General features: G+C 46.0%; 1 pseudogene; it reads right to left on the bottom strand.

Moving 5' to 3' along the window:
* Nucleotides 1-5,468: 5,468 nt before the first annotated feature.
* LOC116081357 lies at nucleotides 5,469-5,600 on the bottom strand (annotated as a pseudogene).
* Nucleotides 5,601-9,022: the final 3,422 nt, after the last annotated feature.

Here is a 9,022-nt window from a genome sequence, read left to right as displayed (position 1 = left end):
CTTCTCTCTGCAGGCCTCTCCTTCAGCGATGTTTTTTGAGCTGGGAATAACCTCTCTAGCTTCCCTTTTCAGAGGCTTTTCTTTCTTTTTATGTGTAAGCTAGGTGCCAGATTTTGTTTTCCCCTTCAGAAGCATTATTTGTTTACCTGTGTTTGGCTTGTCTGTTATGGACAGCGGTTCTTGTAAAATGCTTTGGATTCTTTGTGCTTCTCTAGCCAGTGGGAGCAATGAAGGGAGGGTTTGAGGTGACGTTTTTCAGTGAAAGCAAATGAAAGACATGAATACGAGGCACTTGGAAGATGTAAGAAGCCGCGATGAGGAGTGTGCATTCACTCTGCTTCTAGAACTTCTTCTGCTTCTAGAAGTGCACATTCACTCTGATGACATGTCAGCCGTGCATCTGAGCTCCCAGCTGCTTAACAACATACACATACACACATACACATCCCCATCCCCAACAAGCATTTCTTGTTTCAAGACTAAAAGGAAGGAGTATGCACACAGCTCCAACTTCTCTCCTAAAAATCACTGCACACCGTCTTTTATGTAGACATAGGAGTGCTTGAGTGGAAAGCTTCTAAATTCATTACCTGATGTGTTATGGGCCTCCAGTTAGCAAAAGGAGCATCCCCTCTAGGCTTTTCTTTTCTGTCAGCTCTCAGCCCTCCCAGCCTCGAGCCAGCCCCCACTTTAGCCTTGTGCGATGCCCTTGCTTACCTCAGCTGCTTAGGACACTTCCATTTACACTGCTTAGCAGTGTGGATCTGAACTTAGCCTGTCTGTGGAACGGAGTTGTCTTTGGTTTGTTTGGTCTTAAAAAGGCAGGAGGGAGAAAATAAGGACCAAGTGGGTGTTTCTTTGTTTGTGTGTTTTGTTTTGCTCTTATTTGGGGGGTGGGGAGGTGTGTGTGTCATACACATTAACTTACAGTGATCCCAGAAGTATTATTTACCTACCCTATTTTACAGATTAGAAAACAGAGATCAACTAACTGGAGCAAAATCTCTAGATGACAGAGATGCAAAATGCTAATATCCACTAGGTGTAAAAATTAATGAGAAAAAGTTAACATTTCAGTTCCTAAAAAGAGAAAAAAGAAAGCTACATGTAGCAGCCCTGCAATGAGCAAAATGATTTGAGGGAAGTCAGAAGCCTCTCTGGGCTATGATTTGAACATCTTTGAATCAGGAAAGTATTCTAGAGAGTTCTACCAATTCTGTTTTGTGCCAGGTTAGAGAAAAAGGCTTCAAACAAAACAAAAAGACAAGCAAACCTGCCTCCTGCCCAATCCAGAACCCAGATTACACCTCCAGGCCTTGAACAGCAGGATGTTGAAGAGGAGCCAACAGAGTGGCTCTCCTCCTTCAGCTGGGCAGCAGCTCTCCTGACCAGGCTCATGGGTAGGCAGGGGAGAGCCTTGCACTCCCTTGTAGCCCCCATACTCCCCTAGGCTGCCAGTGCTTTATTAAGAGCCTGTGTTTATTATGTGTTGTCCCAGGTCCTACTATGCCAAGCAGGCTGGACTTGCAATGGCCTCCCCTTCATGCTAGGAGATCTGTGTGAAGAAAATAAGGTATTTATGGAAAATAAGATGATCTGAACAACAGTGAGAAGTTATAGGGACAATAAACTGGGAGGGCACTGCCTTACTTCAATCCCTGTGTGATTTGCGCTTGCCTGGCTTAGAGAGTCCAAGATCTCTGAATACATGCATACAGATGTGCGTACTTAGATACACCCCCACACACAGTGCATCTATGTAATACTAGGGATTTGTAAAGTTTTTCACGAGCCCTAGAAAATTACATTCACAAGTTCTAATTCCAAGAGCACTGCCATCATTGCAGGGACAGGCTAAGATCTGTAAATAGGTGTGAGCTAGATTCTGACCTCCTAACACAGACCAGACGAAGGAGAGTCCAGGGAAGCTGGGTAATGAGGCTGCTAAAGCTGTTGTCTTCACCATCAGAGGCCCCCTCCCTTACTGAGGGGTCCCATCCTAGGCACACAGGTGAGGTTGAAAGCTTTCATGTCTGAGGCCATGCCCTGTTCCCGATTTTCGTATCAAGAACCACTATGGACTGCTTACAGCTCAGGTCAAGTTTTCTTTGGCCCCCTACATCCCACCACTTATTCTCTGCTCCCATTCCAAGCCTCTTCCAGCAGCCAGCCAAGCAGCTCTGTGCGATTCAACAAAACTTCGAGGGTAGAGTGCAGCTTGGCACTGTGCTCAGAAAGACAGTCATCCCAGCAACATGTCTGTTGTAAGCTCTCTGACCTTGGGCTTCCAGAGGGACTGTGTTCTTGCTTCATTGTACAGAAACAATGCAAGAAAACAACGAGGAGCTAACTCACAGGCTGAAGTGATGCTAGGACAGTCAAGGACACACATGTCTGTCCAACTCAGATTGTTTATTTATTTATTTAAGTTATTATTTAGGACAGGGATGTACTGCGCAGTGTGGGCTGGTCTGCTGGCTCCGGGGCTCTGGGCATGGTTACCACAGCCTGCAGTTTTGAAGGCAGCTATTCTTCATTTTACTCTGCACTTTACTTTCTGAGATGGGGAGAGGTCTTCAGCAGTGATCATGGCTCTAGGTGACTTTTTCAGTCACACTAGCTCTCTTTGTCTGTGGCTTGAGTTACCAACTGTCAACTGTAATCTGAAAACGCTAAAGAACAAATTTCAGAACTATATATTTTTAACTTATAGTATAATTGTGTTATTTTCTATGTATTGCTATTAACAGTTTGTTGTATCTAACTGATTAGGCTTTACCACAGACATGTATATGTTGGGAAAAGCAGTTTTTACGGGTCTTGGTAGTATCTGTGGCCATTGGCATCCTCTAGGGATCCTCGACAAGGTAGGGCTAGTATAGTCCCAATTGTATTTGATGATAGTAACTTAATTTCTATTTTTATTAACACTAGTTATAAGGGACTTTGGAGACATTGGGAGCTGACATTGGAAGCTCTTGGCCTGAGCCAGTAAGCTTGACTTGTGGAAGGACACAGGCCCAGGTCTTGTGGTAGGACTCAGTCAGTTGCAGTTAGAGTCAGGGACACAAAGGAGGTCAGAACACAGGAACTTGTAAAGGCATAAACCATGAGGCACAGATTAAATGGGTAAGATAGGGAAGAGGAGAAAATATTTGCTAGGCCTTGGTTGGTGGAACACCTCACTCCACAGACTATGTACACTTTATTTAATCATAACAACCTGGGCAGGCAGACATTGCTGCCTCAATGTTCAGATGAGCAGCTGGTGTGAAAATGAAGCCTGGGAGCAGAGCCTGGCCCAATGTGAGGCAGTGGCAAGGCTCCTCCCAACCCATCCTCTAGTCCTTCCTCCCAAACCATCCTCCATACCATCCTCCCAGACCATCCTCCCAGACCATCCTCCCAGTCCATCCTCCATACAATCCTCCCAGCCCATCCTCTAGTCCTTCCTCCCTGCCCATCCTCCCAGTCCATCCTCCCTGCCTATTCTCCCAGTCCATCCTCCCAGACCATCCTCCCAGTCCATCCTCCCAGTCCATCCTCCCAGATCATCCTCCCAGTCCATCCTCCCAGTCCATCCTCCCTGCCTATTCTCCCAGTCCATCCTCCCAGACCATCCTCCCAGTCCATCCTCCCAGTCCATCCTCCCAGACCATCCTCCCAGATCATCCTCCCAGACCATCCTCCCAGACCATCCTCCCAGACCATCCTCCCAGACCATCCTCCCAGACCATCCTCCCAGATCATCCTCCCAGTCCATCCTCCCAGACCATCCTCCCAGACCATCCTCCCAGTCCATCCTCCCAGATCATCCTCCCAGTCCATCCTCCCAGACCATCCTCCCAGATCATCCTCCCAGTCCATCCTCCCAGTCCATCCTCCCAGACCATCTTCCCCATCCATCCTCCAGACCATCCTCCCAGTCCATCCTCCCAGTTCATCCTCCCCAACCCTTGGTCTCAAGGCCAGTAAATACTCTTTTCCTTTTACCTTAGCTTTTCAGTTACTACCTTGACAATTAAAAAAAAAATACTCTATGAAATGGATTATATCTGCACACAAGAATACACTTATCATCCATATTACTAAAGGAAATAAACAGCTTTGGACCCATCTTCCACCCAGCTGAAGAGACAAAATGCTTTAATGTTAACTGACACCCATGGCTATCTCCCTTGTCTCAACCCTCATCCTTCCTACCCTCAGAGGTAACTATAGCGTTGAAATGTGTGATGTCTCCTTTGCCCTTTAATGTCTATAGTCTTTGAATAAGAATGGCCCCACGGGCTCATATATTTGAATGCTTAGTCACAAGGGACTGGACCTATTTGAAAGGATTATAAGGATCAAGAGGTGCAGCCTTGTTGGAAGAACTATGTCACTGAGGGTGGGCTTTGAGATTTCTAAAGCCTATGCCAGGCCTAGGCCCAGTCACTCTCTGCTTGCAGATCGGGATGTAGCTCTCAGCTCCAGTGCTGAGTGAGTCACTGTACTCTCTGTCATGATGACAGTAGACTAAGCTTCTGAAACTGTAAGCAAGCCCAGTTAAGTGCTTTGTTCTATAAGAGCTGCTGTGGTCCTGGTGTGTCTCTTCACAGCAATAGAACAGTGACTAAGACACCTGGCAAGCAGTGGCCTCAGGCATGCTATATCCTTAGCCCTTCCACCTTTTAATGTTTCTTAGATTTTTCCCCCCTAGTTATTATTTCACTGACATTTTAATCCCATGAGTAAACGTTTTTGTACCATACATATTTCTGTGCTTTGTGTATGAGAATAATACTATTTTACCCCTTCAGAACTGTTTTTGTGTGTGTGGTTTGTGGGTACTACTGCTCTCATTATGAGTGGATAGGATAGTCCAACTTATTTTATGGGACCCACTTAGTAAACGTTTCTCATGGCAGTGAGGGGGTTTAGCAGGAAAAGGTGCTTGTCAACATGAGAACCCAATGACTTCCTCAAATTTTTCCTTTCAGCTCTATATACATGTCACACTGCACATCCTTGGCAACAAAGGGATAAGAAAATAAATAAATAAAATAAATGTAGGTTTAAAAAATGTTTAAAATTTGCCATATCACCTCTATCTCTGTCTCTGTCTTTACATCCATACCTATATTTTTATGCTTTCTTACTCACCTTTTTCTTTGTAGAGATCTATTTTATTTTTTTCTATGTTTAAGAAAACTAGCTTTCCAGGACCACTCATTGAAAGTCTACTATCCCCTATAGCCACTGTCTCCTATAGTCACCACTCCCTATAGCCACCACCCCTACAGCCACACCCCCTATAGCCACCATCCCCTATAGCCACCACCTCCTACAGCCATGTCTAGTGTCTCCTCTGCCACGTGTGTGCAGGGGTGCTCCGCTCTGCCTCTCCCTTCTGTTCTATTGTGTGCTTCTTTATTCCTGCACTAATAACAAAGTTATCGTTTCTATTGCTGAATGCATTCTTTTCTTGTACTTCTTCCTGAATCTACTAAAATGCAAACAGAACAATGGATCCTGGGTTACAAAAGAGTATTCGTTTAGCACCTGCCTTTTAAGTCTTTGTCCACCAGCTCAACAAAAAGAAAATCCACCGAAATGCTACTAATAGTGAGTCTTGATATTTAGTAAGCTAAGTCTCTCTTCTTGCGAAGCATGTGTCTAGCCTTTGCTCTTGGCCGTTTCCTGTCAATTTTTGTCATGGTTAGTCAGATTCCAAAAGAGAACTTCCTGTATGAGAAGCAAGGGCAGGGGTAGGCAGCAACAAACAGAGCCACAAGAGGGAGGCCATGTGGGGGCAGAGCATGTGTCAGAACCCCCGCATGGCTGAAGTCCAAGGAGCAAGGGCTCAGGGAGCCAGAATACTGCAGCCCTTTACAGAGGCACTCAGCCAGTGTCAAAGCACGTGGCTGTCTCCATGTGTTAGTAACTCTGGATATCACTGGATACCATGGGGAGATTTGCTACAAACTAGAACCTCTCACTCTGAAAGAGCTGAAGCCAAATAACTTCATTGTTGAACTCAGCTCTAGGCTAAGAAGATAAGTGAAAAAGGAAAAACAAGACAACAATTTGGGGTTCAGACTCATAGTAATCAATTATCCCTGCAAGGGGACAAACCTAGTTGGCTCAATAGCTTCCTAAGAGGCTCTAGTATCAACCCAGGCGACTGGTGTATATTTTGTTTATTTAAGGTAATGGTTACTGAGCATTTACTACGAAGCTGCATCTCTCCTAAGCATGTTGAGGACATAACTAACTTAAAAATCCCCTCAAAATCCAAACTGACTCCAAGTATGAGTCCAACCAATGACGACGGAGCAGTCAGCATTTTCCTCTGAGGAAGATATGGCTGAGAAAAAAAAGAATTCCCTTTACGTACAGAGCTCTGTCAATCAGTCCTCAAACTGGGCTTTGGGATTTTCTCCTAATGGATCTTACTTACTTAACCCAAACGGGAAAGATGCAAACCAGGAGTTGTCAGGCTGTACCATTGAAAACAAGGGCAGACAAGATGCCGACTGTATCATCTGTGAAGACAGGGAGGCAAGAAGGAGGGGCAGGAAAATGGGTGTCTACCCTCCACACCTAGGGTACCCATTATGTGCTCTGTCGAGGCTGCATGAGCAAAGGCTTGGCCCCCTGCTCTGGACCAGGAAGTCCTTGGTGTCAGACACCAAGTATTGGCATCAAGGATTTTCCAACAAGGAAGGCAGCCGCCTGAAATCCTTTGTGGAACAAGACAGGTTATAAATAGACCTATAAATTTTTGTAAGCAGAAGGCAACAAGCTCAGCAGAGCTGCTCTTCCCCTTTGGTTCTTCCTGCATGCCTTGCCTATCAGATCCCTGCTGCCAGGCAGAGCTGTCTGCTTACTAGCCAATCCGCAGCTCCAGGGGAGCAGCCAGGGTGGAAACTGGCTTCTATGACAACCTCAGGTTGTGACCTTGCTTATGGAGAAGAGTAAATCTTCCTGACTTACCTCTGGCTAATTGGGCAGGTGGTAAAGGAGACAGAACGCAGCGTATCCTCTCTAACTGGCTGGCCGAAGCATTTGCTAATCCATCCCTTGCAGAGGCAGCCTTGGCTTAGCAACAGACCAGGGAGAAGGGCTGTGAGCTGAGATTTTCTCTGGGGGCATCTGTGTACTCAGGAGCAGGGGAGGGGCCTTTCATCTCTTCTAGCAGATGCAGAGGCATCTGGGCATGCAGCTGTAGAATTATTTAGGACCTTGAATCTCAGACTTTGCTGGGGTCAGAACCACCTGGAGACTCACTAAAGCACAGGTTTCCAGGGGCCACTCCCATTTCCCATAAGCATCCGGATGGCACTGGTACTGCCAGTCTGAGGACGAGGCTTTGAAAGCCTTTAGTTTAGCTTAACTTCCTGATGTTTACAAACAAGGAAAACAAACCCCCAACAGTTGATAAAAAAAGACATGTCTAGGAGTCCTAAACTAGTGACTGGCTTCAGCCAGAGTAGCCCAGAGATTTCTAGACTCTTGTTTTGGTATTTCCCCTACCACTTCAGGCTGACAGAGGATCAGAATTAAAATAACAAGGTGCTATTTTAATCATAATATATATTTCCCTTTATGAGTGGGCAGTCTTATACACTGGCTCCTCTTCCTCTGCTCTCCTTAGTCCAACACAGGCTCTTCGGGCTCAGCACATAAATAGTCCACTCTGGTTCATCACCACTATCCCGTAGGGCAGAGCGTCAGACAGTTGCCATAGCTGGTGCCCACTTCTAAGAGTCTTGCATCTACTTTACTGCCTTGCTGTCCTTGTTAGGCAGTAAACCTGAGATCTGAGGGCTCTTGTGCTGACCACTAAGTATGCTGACCGTCTCTGAGCTATAACTCTTTCTATAGCCTCCATGGTTGGGGTTGGCAGTGGGGGTCTGATGGGGTGTGGGGCTGGGACTGGTGAACTCTTCTCTTGGTCTCATTCCTGGGTTGGAACATTCACCTATACTCAAACCTGATAACTATGCCCTGCTTTTGGAAAGCAAACTTCTACATACTATCCATCTACCCAGAAGACTCTGAGTCTCTAACTAGCTTTTGAATTCTCCTAGGCTATGCTTTGCCAACCAAACTCAACCAGGCATGAAATCTAAGGTGACACTGTCCTTAAGCTGCCCACCTGCCTGTCTGTCCTTTCTAGGGATGACTTCTGCAGTGAAGTGGTCCCTGGCCCCATCACATTCCTTGGTTTCTTTGTGCCCAGGAGATCTGGCATAAAGGATTCCTCCAGAGAGCAAGTCTTCAAGTAATCTTTCTCAGTATGGAGAAGGAGTAAACAGGATCTATTGACAGCCATGCCCTGCCTGGCTCCCTGGACTTGGAAGACAGTGGTCCAGAAGAGGACAGAGATGGCTAACTCATTCTGGATTAATAGTTGGTTGGGTTGGCAAGATGGCCCAGCAGATAAAAACACCCACCCTGCAGCCTGAGGATAGGAGTTCAATCCTATGGAGGAAGGAGAGAACCAACTTCAGAAAGTTTTCCCCACCCTCCACGTATGTACTCTGGCACATATATATCTGCACTCATTTACACACACACCATGCACACAAACACATATCACACACACTCACACACACATACACACACTGCACACACAAATCACATACAGATGTATACACACACACACACACACACACACAAACTGTAGTGGTTTGAATAGGTTTAGCCCCCACAGACTCATATATTTGAACTCTTGGCCCACAGGAATGACACTACTAGAATAGGTGTGGCCTTGTTGGAGGAAATGTGCCACTGTGTAGGTAGGCTTTCAGGGTTACTATTGCTCAAACTCCACCCAGTTTGAAAGACTCTCCTTCTGCTGCCTGTAGATCAAGATGTAGAACTTTCTCCAGCAACATGTCTGCCTGGATGCTGCCATGCTTTCTGTCTTGATGATAATGGATGGAGCCTCCGAACCTGTAAGCCCACCCCAATTAAATGTTGTCCTTTATAAGAGTTGCCTTGGTCATGGTGTCTCTTCACAGCAATGGAGACC

The sequence above is a fragment of the Mastomys coucha genome, unplaced genomic scaffold, assembly GCF_008632895.1.
Source record: "Mastomys coucha isolate ucsf_1 unplaced genomic scaffold, UCSF_Mcou_1 pScaffold6, whole genome shotgun sequence".
NCBI lineage: Eukaryota > Metazoa > Chordata > Mammalia > Rodentia > Muridae > Mastomys > Mastomys coucha.
This window is presented reverse-complemented; position numbering and strand designations above follow the sequence as displayed.